General features: G+C 44.0%; 1 pseudogene; it reads right to left on the bottom strand.

Annotated features, from left to right (window-relative positions):
- LOC128635233 (uncharacterized) lies at positions 1-8,802 on the bottom strand (annotated as a pseudogene).
- Between the last annotated feature and the right edge of the window lie 8,815 nt (positions 8,803-17,617).

Below are 17,617 nucleotides of genomic sequence, written 5' to 3'. Positions count from 1 at the left end.
CTATGTGGGCATGGGTTCATCCACGGGTGCCTTACAGACAGGTGAACTCCGGAGGGTCCTCCAGGTGCCTGGACAGCGCTGCCGGTTGGACCGGTGGGGCAAGACCCCTAGGGGTGGGCTGCGGGCTTGCCGTTCTTCCTGGCCGAGTTCCAGGGTGGCCAGCACGCACTCCAGGGCAGTCAGGAGCTCCTGGGGCGTCTCTGATGCATGCACACCACAACCTGGTGCTCCGTGGGTGGTAAAGCCCTCAGGAACCGGTCCATGGCCACCTTTTCCGCCACCTCGGTGGCGGTATGTATGTCCGGCTGGAGCCACCTTTTGGTCATGCAGATGAGGGTGTTCAGCTGTCCGAGTGGTCTGGCCCCCGGCCGATAAGCCCATCGATGAAATTCCACCTGGTGGGGAGTTCGCCCACACCACACACGCACAGAGAGAGAGAGAGGGCGATTAGAAAATGCCGAAAAAAGTCAAACAAATGACGGGTGTTGGGGAGAAGCGACGGGCACATGTCACCCGAGATACTTCTCTTTGGATGAGCGGAGGAGTGGCCTCTTATACTCTTCCCTCATCTGCTGGATGGTGGATTTTTCCCGAACGGTGCGCCAATCACTGGCTGGAGGTGTGTCGGTGGCTCCCCCCTACCGTCACGTGTTTTTGGGTCGCTGTTGGTTTTGATGCGGGGCTGTCCCTTCCATGCCTACGTGGTAGTTGGAGAAGGAGCAATTTTACTACCTTGCGCACCGGCTGTCGTTCCATCATGACAATATATATATATATATATATATATATTTTTTTTTTTTTTTAGATGTGCCATGGAACACTGTGAAGGCCATCATCAAGTGGAGAAACTGATGCACCACAGTGACATTACCAATAACAAGACAGGAGGACAAGACAAAACTTTACCAAGGAGGTTGCCAAGAGACCTACGGCAACATTAAAGAAGCTGCAGGAATATCTGACAAGTACTGATTACTCTCTGCATGTGACAACAATATCTCATATTTTTCACATGACTGGGCTATGGGGTAGGGTGGCTAGATGGAAGCCCTTTCTCACAAAAAAAATTCAAGCCCAACTAAATCACCCTAAACCATGTGTCAAAATGTGTTATGGTCTGATGAGACCAACCCCAAAAGGTATAATATTTCCATAATCCCAAAAGGTAAAAACCACCAAAGAACACCATACACAATATGAAGCATGCTGGTAGCTGCATCATGCTTTAGGGCTGCTTTTCTTCAGTCAGAACTGCAGGCTTTATCAAGTTTGAGGGAATCACACATAGATACAAATACCAGCCGATTTTAGTCCAAAACATACAGGTATCTAATAGTAAGCTGAAGATGAAAAGGAATTTCACCTTTCAGAATGACAATGACCCAAAGCATACATCCAAATCAACAAAGGAGTGGTGTAGGAGCCATATATACACATTTTTGTTTCTTTAATAAATATTTTTGAGCATTATCAAATTTTCTTATTTGGTTTCATTTATGTTTTCTGCTTGTCAATGTCCAATCTCTTGAGGACAAGATGGACAATCTCAGAGCCAGGATAAGATTCCAATGGGACTGTCACGTAATGGAGGTTAGGACAGATGCAAATGCATATAAGAGGTTTATTAAAGAGAGGCAGGCAGACAAATCCAAAACATGAGACAATAGCATGGTCAAAAAACAGGCAATAGGTCAGGCGATCAGCAAATAGGTATAAACAAGTTGAAGCAGGAATTGATAACAAGGGTGAGAACAAGTCAAAAATGTTATCAAAATATTTTTGATATATAAAATATTATATATATATAAAATATTATATTTTATCAAAAATATAACATGAAATGAGGAACAAACACTTGGTATATGGAAAACTTGCGTAATACTTAAATGGTTTAAATGACAAACGTAATCAAAGGTGAACACAAAACAGCTGAGACAAAAGATAAAGGAAACAACCAAGGACAATACAGTTGTGGAGAAAGGACAGAAATCACTACAAAACACACATATGAAAAGTTAACAAAGTCAGTGTTACTGACAAACCCGGAGGCGCGCCATATGCACTATATGCTCCAGTGCTACCCCCCCACCCCCAAAGGCACTACCCCTAGAGGGCCAGAAAACACTCCCTCCCCTGATGGTCCTGGCCCTCTGGGCAAAATGTCTTCACGGCCCCTCAGGTCACGAAGCAGGCATTGTCCAACAGATAGCAGGATGGCAGAGCAACATCCTCAGCGGAGCAGGAAGGTGAAGCAAGTCCTCAGCCAAGCAGGAAGGCGAAGCGACATCCTCAGCCAAGCAGGAAGGCAGAGTAACGTCTTCAGCTGAACAGGGAGACTGAGCGGCGTCCTCAGCTAAGCAGGGATGCTGAGTGGCATCTTCAGTTGAGTAGGAAGGCAGAGCGATGTCCTCAGCAGAGCAGGAATGCAGAGCGACGTCCTCAGAGAAGCCTGGTGTAATGACGTCTGAGGCAGAGTAGGCAAGCAAAGCGGAAACTTTGCATGTTACCGGATTACGTTTGTGGATCACGTTTTGGATTTGTCTGCCTGTCTCTCTCTTAAATAAAACTGTTCATACTGCGATTGCATCCTACCTTATCTCCGTTACGTCATGATACGTGACAAAGAGGAGTAGGCCAGGTTTTCATTTCACTGCAAGTTATATACTGTATATAATTGTGTATGTGGCAAATAAAATCTTAAGTCCTGAATCTTGTTTTGTTAGTGTGTGCTCCTCCTACAGGTAATGGGGGAATTTCTTATAAATTCCAAACTGGGAAGGGGGGGCTGATACCGGTACAATGGTCATTATTATTATTATAATAATTATTATTAATAATAATAATAATACCTTTTATTCATAATGTGTTTTCTTACACTCTAAGTGCTTGTTGACTGCAAGGTGTCACGGATCGTGACGGAGCAGAGATAGGACGGATGCAAGTGCAGGATGAAGAGCTGTTTCAAGCTGTTTCAAGAGCTGATCAAAACGTGATCCAAAACGTAATCCATAAACATGCAAGAGGTCAGGCGATTGGCAAACAGGCATACACGGGGCAAGGCAGGAATCTAGGTCGTGGTCACGGAAAGCAGGGTCGATAAACAAAACAAGAAACGAACTATGACGAGGGACTGGAAGCGGATAATCCAGCGCGAACTAACTCTAAACAGGGACCGTGACTATGACTATGATACGAGCTAAACTAACTCTAAACATTTAATCTTCCGCGTTGTGTGCTGGGAGGCGCGCGGTATATATGCGGACATAATCAGCGTCTAAACTGCTAGCAGCTGAGAGCAATTCAGACCCACGTGAAATCCCAGCCAATGACAGAACAGGGAGGAGACAGAAACATAAACAAAACACACATGTCCAGACGTCATTACAGTCAACAACGGAAAAGCAGGTGCTCGCGCATTCGCGCTTAGAGCACACTGCTTCAAGGGGGAATCGTGACAGAACCGCCCCCCAAAGGCACTCCTCCCGGAGTGCCATGAGTCATCCCACTTCATTGGCGGCACCGGCCCCCTGGGCTGAATGTCCCAAGCAGAGCCAGGAAACGGCCCGGTGTTCTTGGCGGCGTAGGGAAGCGGAGCGACGACCCTGGCTGAACAGAGAGGCTGAGCGACGTCCTCAGCTGAACAGAGAGGCTGAGCGACGACCTCGGCTGAGCAGAGAAACAGAGCACTGTACTCAGCAGAGCAGGGAAGCAGGGTGACGTCCTCGTCGGAGCATGAAGGCAGAGCGACGTCCTCGGCAGAGCAGGGAAACAGAGCACTGTACTCAGAGGAGCAGGGAAGCAGGGCGACGTCCTCGTCGGAGCATGAAGGCGGAGCGACGTCCCCAGTAAGGCCAGGGAGAGGAGCGTGGGTCTCCGTGCAGCCAGGGAGAGGAGCATGGGTCTCCTGGCGGCCAGGGAGAGGAGCGTGGGTCTCCTCGCGGCCAGGGAGAGGAGCGTGGGTCTCCTCGCGGCCAGGGAGAGGAGCGTGGGTCGCCTTGCGGCCAGGGAGAGGAGCATGGGTCGCCTCGAAGCAGAAGGGGGGAACGATGTTTGCCATGGAGCAGGAAGGCTGAGCGACGACCTCAGCTGAACAGGAAGACTGAGCGACGTCCACAGCTGAACAGGGAGGCTGAGCGACGTCCACAGCTGAGCAGGGAGGCTGAGCGACGTCCACAGCTGAACAGGGAGGCTGAGCGACGTCCACAGCTGAACAGGGAGGCTGAGCGACATCCACAGCTGAACAGGGAGGCTGAGCGACGTCCACAGCTGAACAGGGAGGCTGAGCGACGTCCACAGCTGAACAGGGAGGCTGAGCGACGTCCACAGCTGAACAGGGAGGCTGAGCGACGCCCACAGCTGAGCAGGGAGGCTGAGGCTCTGAGGTCACCAGGTGAACCTTGGGCATGGGCGGAGCTTGGGTGGCCGTGTCAGCAGACTCGGGCGTGAGCAGAACTTGGGTGGCCGTGTCAGCAGACTCGGGCGTGAGCAGAACTTGGGTGGCCGTGTCAGCTGACTGTGGCGTGAGCAGAGCTTGGCGAGGCGTGTCAGCAGACTGTGGCGTGAGCAGAGCTTGGCGGGGCGTGTCAGCAGACTGGGGCGTGAGCAGAGCTTGGCAGGGTGTGTCAGCAGACTGGGGCGTGAGCAGAGCTTGGCGGGGCGTGTCAGCAGACTGGGGCGTGAGCAGAGCTTGGTCATTAGGCTTAGATATTAGCAGAGCTTGGTCAACTGGTTCAGCAGGCTTGAACGTGAGCTCAGGGACGAGAGGCTTGGCTTGGACCTCAGGGACAAGAGGCTTGGCTTGGACCTCAGGGACGGGAGGCTTGGCTTGGACCTCAGGGACTGGAGGCTTGACTTGGACCTCAGGGACTGGAGGCTTGACTTGGACCTCAGTGACTGGAGGCTTGACTTGGACCTCAGGGACTGGAGGCTTGACTTGGACCTCAGGGACTGGAGGCCTGACCTGGATCTCAGGGACTGGAGACCTGACTTGGATCTCAGGGACTGGAGGCCTGACTTGGATCTCAGGGACTGGAGGCCTGACTTGGATCTCAGGGACTGGAGGCCTGACTTGGATCTCAGGGACTGGAGGCTTGACTTGGATCTCAGGGACTGGAGGCTTGACTTGGATCTCAGGGACTGGAGGCTTGACTTGGATTTCAGAGTTGAGCTCTGCATGAAGTTGCCTGTAGTAGTAGGTAAACGGCAGGGCAGGTTCGCCTGCCAGACTTACCCCCCTGAGAAGTTGTTCTAGCTCATCCTTCGCCTCTGGACTCCCGAATCGCACCATGAATTCCCCCACAAACTTTTCTACACCGTCCAGGTTCCTACAGTGCTTATCCAGTTTGAGCTGCACCCATTGACGGGCCGGTCCAAAGAACCGGGACCACATGAATCGGAGCCATTGCTTCTCCTCTGGCTTAGGGTCTAACAGGCTGGCGAAATAGTATTGACAGTCTACCAGAAAATACTCAGGGGCACCGAAAAATCCATCAAATGGATCAGGAAGCTCCATAAATGTCCATTGTGGGAAGTGGGCGGAGTCCATAGCGGGGACAGTTGGCGTCGACTTCCGGGTTCTGTGTCTCCTCCGTTCTCCTGCTGCATCCATGTTTTGGTGGAAGATTCTGTCACGCATCGTGACGGAGCAGAGATAGGACGGATGCAAGTGCAGGATGAACAGCTGTTTATTTGAAAGACAGACAGGCAGACAAATCCAAAACGTGATCCAAAACGTAATCCATAAACATGCAAGAGGTCAGGCGATTGGCAAACAGGCATACACGGGGCAAGGCAGGAATCTAGGTCGTGGTCACGGAAAGCAGGGTCATATAAACAAAACAAGAAACGAACTATGACGAGGGACTGGAAGCGGATAATCCAGCGCGAACTGACTCTAAACAGGGACCGTGACTATGACTATGATACGAGCTAAACTAACTCTAAACATTTAATCTTCCGCGTTGTGTGCTGGGAGGCGCGCGGTATATATGCGGACATAATCAGCGTCTAAACCGCTAGCAGCTGAGAGCAATTCAGACCCACGTGAAATCCCAGCCAATGACAGAACAGGGAGGAGACAGAAACATAAACAAAACACACGTGTCCAGATGTCATTACAGTCAACAACGGAAAAGCAGGTGCTCGTGCATTCGCGCTTAGAGCACGCTGCTTCAAGGGGGAATCGTGACACAAGGTGTGCGTGCAGCATGTGATAATGGAATGGCATGCTTGTGGGACTTTCAATGCTTTCTGTTATTTCTTTTAATTTTATTATTATAAAATAAATGTCAAATATTCATCAAGAGACTGCATGTCATGACTGTAGACTAATCAGTCTACACAGGTGTTAGCAGGTGCTATAAGAGATTAGAAACAGATCATGTATACTCCTAGCACAACACAATAACATGCGTTAAATGATGGTGACAAATTGCATTGACAGACATTCTAGTGAAGCAACGAAGTTTAACCAATGTGCCTAAAAGCCATCTTTGAAGGAGACATTCTTCAATATAAGAATGGTATCTGTTCATTTGAGAACATGGTAGAAAGCAGAATGGAAAACTACCAAGACAGATTACTCTTCTTTCTTCAGTTCACAAAAGGAAAGGCTCAAGAGTTCATTAAATGCTGACAACACATGTCTCCATAATAAGGTATCAGAAGACAAAAGGTCTATTGAAGGAACAGTTTGGCAATGAGTGTAGGATCTCTTGCACATATACGGAGAGAACCCTTAACTGACCAACAATTAAATCTCAATTAGTTCTCCAGGGATTTGCACTGTTTCTCAGATGCTGTTGCAATGCAATGGAGGAAGCAAAATACTTAGAACTTAACACTGTTTCTAAGATGAGAAATGTGGTCCACAAGCTTCCCTACAAGTTCACAATGAAATGGTGTGCAAAGGCTTTTAAGCTGCAAGAGCAGCAGACAAGAAGAGTGGCAATGATTAATCTAGTCTGCTTTATTGAAATCCAGGCCAGCATAATTTCTGATCCAGTATTTGGAGATATACAAGATATAAATACAAAATGTAAATCTAAAGCAGTAATAAAACTGGAAGAAAAACTAACAGCATGCTTCGTACAAGAAGTCAGGAAAAATCTGTGCCTGCTTATGTCATCACAGGATTAGAGGTCTCTGTACAGGAGGGAAACGACTTTATCACATTTCCAGAGGTTAATGGTCCACTGAAAGACAGTGTCATCACATGCAAGAGTGGCTTTCCTTACATTTACATTTAAGGCATTTGGCAGAGTCCCTGATCCAAAGCTAATTTGAAGTGTCTATCTATAAATACATCCGATACTGGTTCACTAGGTCACACCATCAGTCCTAGAAGTCTATTGGTAGGTAATATAGTAAGAACACAGACAATTTTTTAATAAAAAAATGCTAATTGAAGTACTTTAGGAAGAGGTAGGTCTTTAGATGTCATTTGAAGACCGCAAGTGACTCAGCTGTTCAGATATCTAGGGGAAGTTCATTCCACCATCTAGGTGCCAGAACAGAGAAGAGTCTTGATGCATTCCTTCCTTGTAGCATGAGAGATGATGGCATCAGTCTAGCGGTGCTAGAGTTTTGGAGGGAGTGTGGTGCAGTGCGGGATGTGATAAGTGAGTGCTGGTCCATTTTTGGCTTTGTCAGCAAGTATCAGAGTTTTAAATCTGATACGGGCAGCTACAGGAAGCCAGTGGAGGGAGTGTTGCAATGGGATGGTGTGGGAGAACCTAGGAAGGTTGAAAACAAGTTGTGCAGCTGCATTCTGGATCAGTTGCAAAGGTCAAATCAGTTGAAGAGGAAGACCTGCCAAGAGTGAGTTGCAATCGTCCAGTCAAGAGACTGAATCAGTACCTGAGTGGCCTGTATGGTTTGAAATGGACAAATCCTTCTGATTTTGTAAAGGAGAAATCGACATGAGCATGTCAGATTAGCAATGTGAGATGAAAAGGACAGTTGATTGTCCATGGTTACCCCAAGGTTGCCGAAGGTGGGATCAGAGAGTTGTCCAGGGAGATCACAAGATCCTGACATGGTGATGAATCACCTCGGATGAACAGTAGTTCAGTTTTTCTGTGATTAAGTTTCAGCTGATGAGCTGCCATCCATGATGAGCTGTCTGCCAGACATGCTGAGATCTGAGCAGAAACAAAAGGATCTGAGGGAAGGAAGGAGAGGTCGAGTTGAGTGTAATCTGCATAGCAGTGGTATGAGAACCCTTGTGAGGATATGACCTCACCAAGAGATTGAGTATAGAGTGAGAACAGAAGAGGACCAAGTACTGAGCCTTGTGGAACACCAGTGGAGAGCCTGCAGGGCTCCAGCACTCCAGCACAGCTCCAGCACAGCTCCAGCAGATCTGGATCCCCTCCACGTCACCTGGTATGGGCGACCTTCCAGATAGGAAGCAAACCATTGCCATGCTGCACCATGAATTCTGAGACTCATGAGGGTGGACAAGAGAGTCTTATGGTTGAATGTGTCAAACGCTGCTGAAAGGTCAAGGAGGATGAGGACTGATGACAGTTTGGCTGATCTAGCAGCATGTAGCTTCTCAGTGACAGCCAAAAGGGCAGTTTCTATGGAATGTGCTGCTTTGAAGCCAGACTGGTTAGGATCTTGGAGGTTCTTCTGTGAGAGGTAGATGGACAGTTGATTGTAGACAGTAGGTTCAAGGATTTTAGAAAGAAAAGAGAGAAGTGATACTGGTTGGTAGTTGCCGATATCAGAAGGATCCAGAGTGAGTTTCTTCAGGATGGGAATAACCCTTGCTCTCTTGGAGCAAGTCAATGGAGCCATTGATGATAGTTGTGATGAAGGGGAGGGGGTCTTGTGAGATGGTCTGGAGCATTGTGGAAGGGATTGGATCCAATGGGCAGGTGGTAGGATTGCAGGACAAGATGACCTGCAGGATCTCTTCTGTTGCTAGTTTAGAAAACTGTGCCAGTGAAGGAGAAGATGAATCCTCAGTGGGTAGTGTAGGAGTTGGGGTAGAAGTGAATGTCTGGCAGATTTTTTCAATCTTCTCATCATAAAAGGTTGCAAAGTCTTCAGCAGCCAGGGAGGATGGAACAGGAGGAGCTAGTAGGTTGAGTAGTGAAGAAAATATGTTGTGGAGCTTGTGAGGGTCTTGTGCAGAAGTTTCCTGCTTTTCCTTGTAGAAGGCAATCTAAGCAGGTGTCACTTCAGATGAGAATTTGGACAGAAGAGCACAGTAATACTGTGTCGAGTTGTGCTGTTCTTAGTTCTCTCTGATTGCTGCATAACACATCCAACAGCCAAGGAACAGGGTAAGAAATCTTCCTATGTGTAGAGGATAGAGGGAAGAGGAGGTCCATGGACGAGGAAAGTGTCTGTGGCTAACTGCAATGGTAGGGAGGAAAAGGAGTCAGGTCTGGAAGGGATGACAGGGTGCAGGAAGCTACGGAGGAAGGAGAGAAAGAATGGAGGTTTCGATGGGTAGGAGAGAAGTATTGATAGCTAATTTTAGGCAGGATAGGTAGGGTGATGGTGAAGGTTACCAAGTGATGATCGGAGGTGTGGAGTGGGGTAGCATGATGTCTATAGCTGGAGAGAGGCGACTGAAGACCAGGTCCATGACATTTCCTCCCTTGTGTGTGGTGGGCAGCTGTTGAATGTCAAGGAGAATGAATGCAGAAGACAGAGAAGGCAAGAGGACTCAAGTCTCAAAAGACTGTGTAACTGTGCAAATAGAATTTCCATAGAATAACTATTGATACAGTAATACAACCTTGACTTAAATGTACATTCAACTGAAAATAACTTGGAAATGTCAGTGGAAGACCAAAGATTCCTCAAGATTGCACAAGACGGCATTACAGTCTAAACTTACCTTTCAGGAAGAAGGACCCACATAAGCACAATAATTATCAAGTTGCAGTGTAATGCCCCCTGAGTCTGCAAAAGAAATGAAAAAGGAAAGAACAGTTCAAAATAGAATATGTAAACTTCCTAACTGCGGTAATACATAAAGGACATGCAGACCATGCAGACCATGCTAACCAGCAAACTGTTTGTTTTTCTCACAAGATCCTGGCATGAACCTATTGCTATAATGACAGATATTAAATCAAAGTTCCACCTAGTCAGAATGTCCAGGTCCCATATTGAATTCCTGCACTTTGTTTGGTGGCCTGATAGTGATATCAACAAAACTCCTGTTGAACATCGCATAGTGGTACATCTCTTTAGTGTACTGTCTTCTTCTAGCTGTACAAACTTTGCATTAAGACAAACTGCTAAAGACAACAACAGCTGTTTTTCCTCAAAAGTGGTAAGCACTATTGAAAGGAACTTTTAAGCTGATTGTTTGAAATCAGTGTCCACACAGCAGGAAACACTGGAATTGGTGAAGTACCTCACCACACATTGCCACAGGGGTGGATTACTAAGTGGGTTGCTGCAGTGTATAAAAAATTATGAATTCAAATTTAGCATCATTGTTCAACATAAACCCCACACCAGAAGAAGCATTTTATCAGTAGTGAGTTCTATTTATGACCCATTGGTTTCCTATGTCCACTAACATTGCCTGTCAAGTTACTTCTCCAGGACCTATGTAGAGGCATGAGGAGATACCTGCAATGGCAGAAACAAATGAACAAAAGGGATTGCTGCCTCTCTCACATTGGCTAATGTTAATGTTCATGAGTCCACCATCAGGAGAAAACTGAACAACAATGGTGTGTATGGCAGGGTTGCAAGGAGAAAGTCACTGCACTCCAAAAAGAACAATGCTGCCCTTCTGAAATTTGCTAATGATCACATGGATAAGCCAGAAGGCTATTGAAAAAAAATGTTTTGTGGACAGATGAGACCAAAAAAGAAGTTTTTGGTTTAAATGAGAAGTGTTATGGTTGGAAAAAGGAAAACACTGCATTCCAGCATGAGAACCTTATCCCATCTGTGAAACATGGGGGTGGTATTATCATGGTTTGGGCCTGTTTTGCCGCATCTGGGCCAGGACAATTTGCCATCATTGATGGAAGACTGAATTCTGAATTATCCCAGCGAATTCTAAAGAAAAATGCCAGGATATCTGTTCATGAACTGAATCTCAAGAGAAAATGGGGCTTGCAGCAATACAACGACCCTAAGCACACAAGTCATTCTACCAAAGAATGTTTAAAGAAGAAGAAAGGTTAATGTTTTGGAATGGCCAAATCAAAGTCCTGAACTTTAATCCAGTAGAAATGTTGTGGAAGGACCTGAAGCAAGCAGTTCATGTGAGGAAACTCACCAACATCCCAGAGTTGAAGTTGTTCTATACTGAGGAATGGGCTAAACTTCCTCCAAGCCGATGTGCAGGACTGATCAACAGTTACCAGAAATGTTAATTGCAGTTATTGCTGAACAAGGGGATCATACCACATACTGAAAGCAAAGGTTCACATATGGTTGTGACTCACAGATCTGTAATGTTGGATTATTTTCTTCAATAAGTGAATTACCAAATATAATATTTTTGTCTGATTTGTTTAATTGGATTATCTTTGTCTACTTTTAGGACGTAGGTCATATTTATGCAGAAATGTAGAAAATTCTAAAGAGCTCACAAGTTTTCAAACACCACTGTATATCACCAGAATGCATGAGTCCTCCTCCATCTTTTTTGCCATATGGTTTAATTACTTTTTGCTGATATACTTTCTGCCATCTGTAATTGTCTAAAAAATTTAAAACTACTTTTTCAAAATAGTCCTAGGCCACTCATCTGATCAACATAAAATATGAAATGTAGCAAGTAGAGTTTGTTGACAAAATTATACAAATTTGATTGGCCTAAACGTTTGCCAATTACAGGCCAATTAAATTCTAGACAGTTGCATGTATGTACTAAAAGAGGCATATCTTCTGAATGCAAAGTTAAATTTCTATGAACTTTACAGTAAATGGTCATTTTCCAGCCACCCCTCAAATTTCATAACAATTTGCCCATAGGGGGCACTATAACAAAGAAAATGCATATATCTTAATCGTTTTATACAGGAAGATTAAATTTGCTGTGTTTTTTCTTGGTCAAAATCAAAAAGTTTATGGCAAGCTATTTTTCTAATTAATAAACTGTATTTGGGGCAGAAATATAGCCTAAAAAACCAGCATACTCAGAAAATGGCAGACTTTTGGACCCTGAACCTGTGTGCATATGGGTGTTATAATTATGTTATAGATTTTTATTTTATGACTTTTTCAAGTCAGTGCCAAAACATTTTAGATTTCCTAACACTAGTTTTCCAGCACAAAATTAAATGTTACATAAAAATGTTTGTATGTCAGAAAGAAAGCAGCATATTATATAAGAGACCACTTTTTAGACAAAACAAACCATACTGAAGGTTGCTGGATTTTGCCGTACAAATAAGAAGCAAGCACAACAGTCAAAGTCTAAAGAAGACTGTAGCTGGTTCTGCAAGATGCTCAGTAACTTACCAGCTCATCACCTTATTAACTGCACAAATTAGTAGTACCTGAGTCTACAATTTTTTTAAGCAAAAGGTCATCCTACCAAATATTGAATTTGTTTCATTTACTACTGTTTATCGCTCTTTATAGTATAGTTTCTGTATTTGTGAAATACAGAAACATTTAATTTAATTATTTTTGAAGGCATCTTTTCCACAGTACTGTACATCACCAGGAAAAGCGAGAGGTGGGAGTCTTTGGGGGCTTTCACACTGGCAGTTTAGCCTGAAAGAGAGCATGGTTTGCATGAAAAATTGTTAATTGTTAACCGAGAAGCGCACTGCGTACCAAATGGGGTTGGTACCAAACCCATGATTAACTGAGTTCAGGTGCACTGGAGTACTGAAAAAAAAGGAATTTCAGGAAAGTAAAGAAAAACCTTGTTTCTGGGGAAATTAGTCTTATTTATTTGTGTAAAAAGACAAATAATCTTGTCAAGCATGTTTTGCATTAGAAAAGTAATCTAATTTTAAGAAAATATATCTATATTTGTATAATAAATAATATATTACAGCTAATATTGAGCATGATTTAACCAGTAACAAGCTACAACAATGGTTTGCATAACATACCAACAGAGGAACAGGGTGGGTTTCCTTATTTTAAGACTAATACCACTTGCACACTTTAATTTTTCACTGGAGCAGCTATGTTGCAGAGTTTTTCCCTCTTTCAATAAAAATGCCAAAAATAACAATGCTTCTGGTGCGTTAATTTAAGACACAGTCACTTTTTTTTATTATGATGTTTGAAGAAATTGTGTCTTATTGTTAGCTCTTTTTTGCTCATTTTTTTTCTATCTTAGATTAAAAGAAAAATACTTAATGTCAGCTCGACCAAGGGACCAAAATATACATTTTAAGTAAGTCTGTCTTAAATAACTCAGCTTTCATAGCTTGTAATAAGCTTGCTTAAATTTTGGTATTGTTGTCTAGTTTTTAGGCCCATTACAGTCTTTCAGTGGCTAGACATTTATGCTAGTTTTAAGAATTCTAGCCAAGCAAAATTGGCTTACCCCATTGGGAGATTTTTTAGCTTGATAGTGTCATGGAAAATCACCTTAGCCAAAAATAAAAACCTCTCAGAGTCAAGGGTTCTAGATGTCACAAAAGTCAAGATGTCTGCAGATCATCTGACAAATACAATCAATGCTCATGATTTTATACAATACTAAAATAATGATCTCATTAGGTGGCGTTTTCCCATTTTTTCTTTAATCATATTTCTGATGTCTCACCACAATTTTGTTTGTATCTTCACATCTTATCTATAATTGTGGCGCAAGTTCGGACACAGTTTTTATTTTGCTGATTTACGTAGTGGATTTCAACAATACACCTTAAGAAATCACAAACATTAGATTGGTAAAATGATACAGGCTAAAACATACAGAGTGCAGACTCAATGTCTCTAAGCAGGTGTAGAGGGTGAGTTTGAATTGAAAAATAATAAAGCAAGCCTAGAAAAAAGGATACACTTTCTAAGTGAGGAATGTGCATTCAGTGATTTCACAAGTTAGAGTCACACCAGCTTGACCTACTTTGATTTTAGTTTTTCTGATTAATATGCTGAATTCTTTCTTATATCACATACATTGGTCACACATGATTAGATCTCACTTTGATTTCATAACATATACTATTTGCTTTAAAAATATACCATAATACAAGATAATTTTATTATATTTAAGAATATTTGGCTTCTTTCTAGTAGGGCTGTTTTTGCAGTGAGCTATGCTGTGATTCTTGTGAATGCAAACACAATTTGTACTCGGGTCTGCACTTGTTTTAGTTTCCACAACACTTGTGTACCATCATGAGTGTCAGGGTATAGTTGTGAGACACAGAAGAGGTCCACTGCTGCACATAATAGCACCAAAAAAAAATGAAAAAACGAAAAATATGATGAGCCACGTGGCGTTCTCCATGCCCATTTGTGATGATGTAAGATGAATGCAAATGCACCAGGGTTCGATAGAATCAAGTGAGTCTGAAACCAGACCAACGCTGCAGGGACGATCAAGCTTGAATTCGGGATTTCCGGCTGAGCATGTAAGTGAGAAGGCATGAGTGGAGTGAGCTCCCGAGCATTTTATCTTTTAATTGTGCTTTTCAGGCAACCTGAATCTTTTCTAAGGTATTTGGTGCATTGATTTTCAATTACGACTACGACTATAACCAGAAAGGAATTATGGCTTCTGAAAGACTACGGAAACCTAAATCTTCACTGACCACGATGAGTCATGGTGACAAGCTACCACTTTATTTTGAAAATCTCCGCAACACTTTAATAGCGGAGCTAACATCTACCATCGCAGTACAGGTGAAAGCAGCTATTGACTCCGCTCTGGCCCCAGTTGTTGCGTCGTTTGAGAGTTTTTGAATCACAAAAATTGAATCACAAGGACGACGAGCTTGACCAGCACCTGAACGATTACAGTAACTGCATTGTAGCACTGGAACAGATGGTGCTGAAGCTAACTTCAGCTAACAAACAACTCACCGAGAAAGTTGAGGATTTAGAGTCCCACTCGCGCCGCTGCAATCTCCGGTTCATCGGTATCCCGGGACGAGAAGAAGGGAGCGATCCCTTAAGATTTATGTCTAAATTTTTCCAGAATGTGCTCGGATCAGAAATCTTTCCGACTGCTCCATTGCTGGATAGAGCACACCGCATTGGCCCCATGCCCTCGGAGGAACAGCGAGAGACTCAGAGGTCCAGAGTGATTATTGTGCGGTTTCACTACTTTCACGGCAGAGAAAAAGTTGTTTGACGCAGGAATTGGAATCAACTTTTCCATCAGGGCCGTAAGGTCTTCATATTTCCTGACTTCATCTCCAGCGTCGCTAAAAGGAGAGCGGCCTTCGCTGCGGTGAGAAACAGCTTGCGTGAGAGAAATGTGCAGTCTTCTCTCAGATACCCTGCTCACCTTCGGATAGACCACGGTGATGAGACGCTACAATTCGACTGTCCCCAAAAAGCGCAACTATGGTTTAATGAACGGTATCCTCCATCTTAATCTGTCTACATAACAGTTAACCGATTTATTAATACCTGTAATGTGACTGTAAAACTATGCGGGTGTGGACAACTATATCAGTGATTTTACACCACATATAAGGGCTCAGTGGGGGTCAGGGGAGAGGTCACTAACACATCACCCTGAACCCTTATCTGTTCCCTCTTCTTGTATTCGGCGGGGTGCTTAAGATCTTCTGTGTCATAGTAAGCACATTACTCCATAGTCTATCTTCTCCTGCCATGCTCATGATGACATCTATGTCTTTCCACATGGGAGTGTTTGGGGAAAACCATTCTAGTCCTCCTACCCAATGTCCATACGATACCACTTGCATCAGATGATATCTCGCAGGGGTAACCCAGATCTGGATACCTTAACTGTTCATGGGTCCATATGTCCGTTCCTCCTTTGCGGCTACCCATTTTCAGTCCTTGGTAGTCTGCTTGAGAGGGGATGGGGTGCTCCCAGTGAGTTGGTTTCCATTCTCTCACTTCATCAGTCAGGATGTCTATCCCTTTGTATCTAGTGTCCATTCTGCTGTCCAGCATGATCTTTCTATATACTTATTGAAATAAAGACATGAAAATTCATAGACATCCAACACATAATACCTATTGGATACATTTCTATAAGGTCTGTTTTTTTCTTTCTTTCTTCTATTTGTTTATATTTTATTTTATTTAGTTCTTTGGCTAATTCTTTTTGGTCAGGGCCCACATCAGCCTGTGTATCAGGTGTCGGGTCTTGCAGTCTTTCTGGAAGAGGATTTGGGGCATCTGGCTCTTGTGCCTGTGTGCAGTGATTGAGATGGTACCACCCGTTTTTACCTACTACCTTTATTTCTGTCAGTGTGGCCAATATTACCTGGTATGGCCCTGTTCTTCTCACATTATACCACCTCCTTCTGAATGCTCTCATGTTCAACTAATCTCCTTGTCCCACCTTCTGCAGATCGTTGGTAGGTTCAGTAGTTCTTGCTTCTGTGGCCCTTTTCACCTATTGGAAAAAAGTTCTGTTTATTTCAGTTAGATGTTTTACATAGCTTGCGAGTTCTCCTTCCAGCTGTTCAAGTGAGGGCCCTTTATAGGGTCCTCTCAAATATGGCACAGGCATTGGTCGACCTGTAAGCACTTCATGTGGGGTTAGATGTGTTGTGCTGTTATGCTGTTAGTCTGCATGCGCATGCTCATTAGGGCCAATGGCAGTGCTTGCAACCAATTTAATTTGGTCTCTGTGCAGATTTTAGCCAATTTTGCTTTTAGTGTCCTGTTGGCTCTTTCCACCATTCATTGTGATTGTGGGTGATATACACATCCAAACCTGTGCTTTATTCCCTGGGCCTGCATTACTTTCTGGGCTATTCTGTTTACAAAATGCACTCCATTCTATGAACTATGTTTGTCTGGAATTTCAAAACAAGGTATAACTTCTCTGCACAAGAACTTTACTACTGCATCCGCATCAGCATGTGCTGTTGGGTGTGCTCCCACCCATCTACTGAATCTGTTCACTACCACCAAGATGTACCTTTTTCTTTCTTTCCGCTCTATCATGTCCAGAAAGTCAATGATAGGGTGTGGAAATGGTCCGTCTGGCTGTGGGATGTGTCCTATCGGAGCCGTGAAACTTTTTCTAATGTTGGGAACAGCACATATTTCGCAATTTATTAACCGAATTTCATTTGTTCAGTTGATTGAGTGCATCATTGGCAGGAAACAGTGTCGCAGGAAGCAGTGTCGAAGGAAGCAGTATTCCTCGAGTTGATGCTATTTTTTCTAAATTTCTATACTTTAAAAATATAATCTTTACTTTTATAACATCAACATATATCACCTATACTATTTTAGATTTTAAAAAAAACAATTGTAACGTTGCACTGTCGCTAAGTTTTCATCAGAGCTTACACATTTCCGCAACTGGCTTGTAGACTGCTAGCATCACCTTACTGCTAGCCTTGTTTTACATTTCGCATTTCTGTCATCTACTACTGTTTATGAAGGCAAATATGTCGGTTGTTTCTCCACCTTTGAGTGCAGATGAGGACGCAATCAAGCTGCACACGGTGCTGTTGGAATTGGAGGCCATGGAGAAACAGATCCATGACCCACT

Source organism: Ictalurus punctatus, chromosome 16 (genome assembly GCF_001660625.3).
Source record: "Ictalurus punctatus breed USDA103 chromosome 16, Coco_2.0, whole genome shotgun sequence".
NCBI lineage: Eukaryota > Metazoa > Chordata > Actinopteri > Siluriformes > Ictaluridae > Ictalurus > Ictalurus punctatus.
This window is presented reverse-complemented; position numbering and strand designations above follow the sequence as displayed.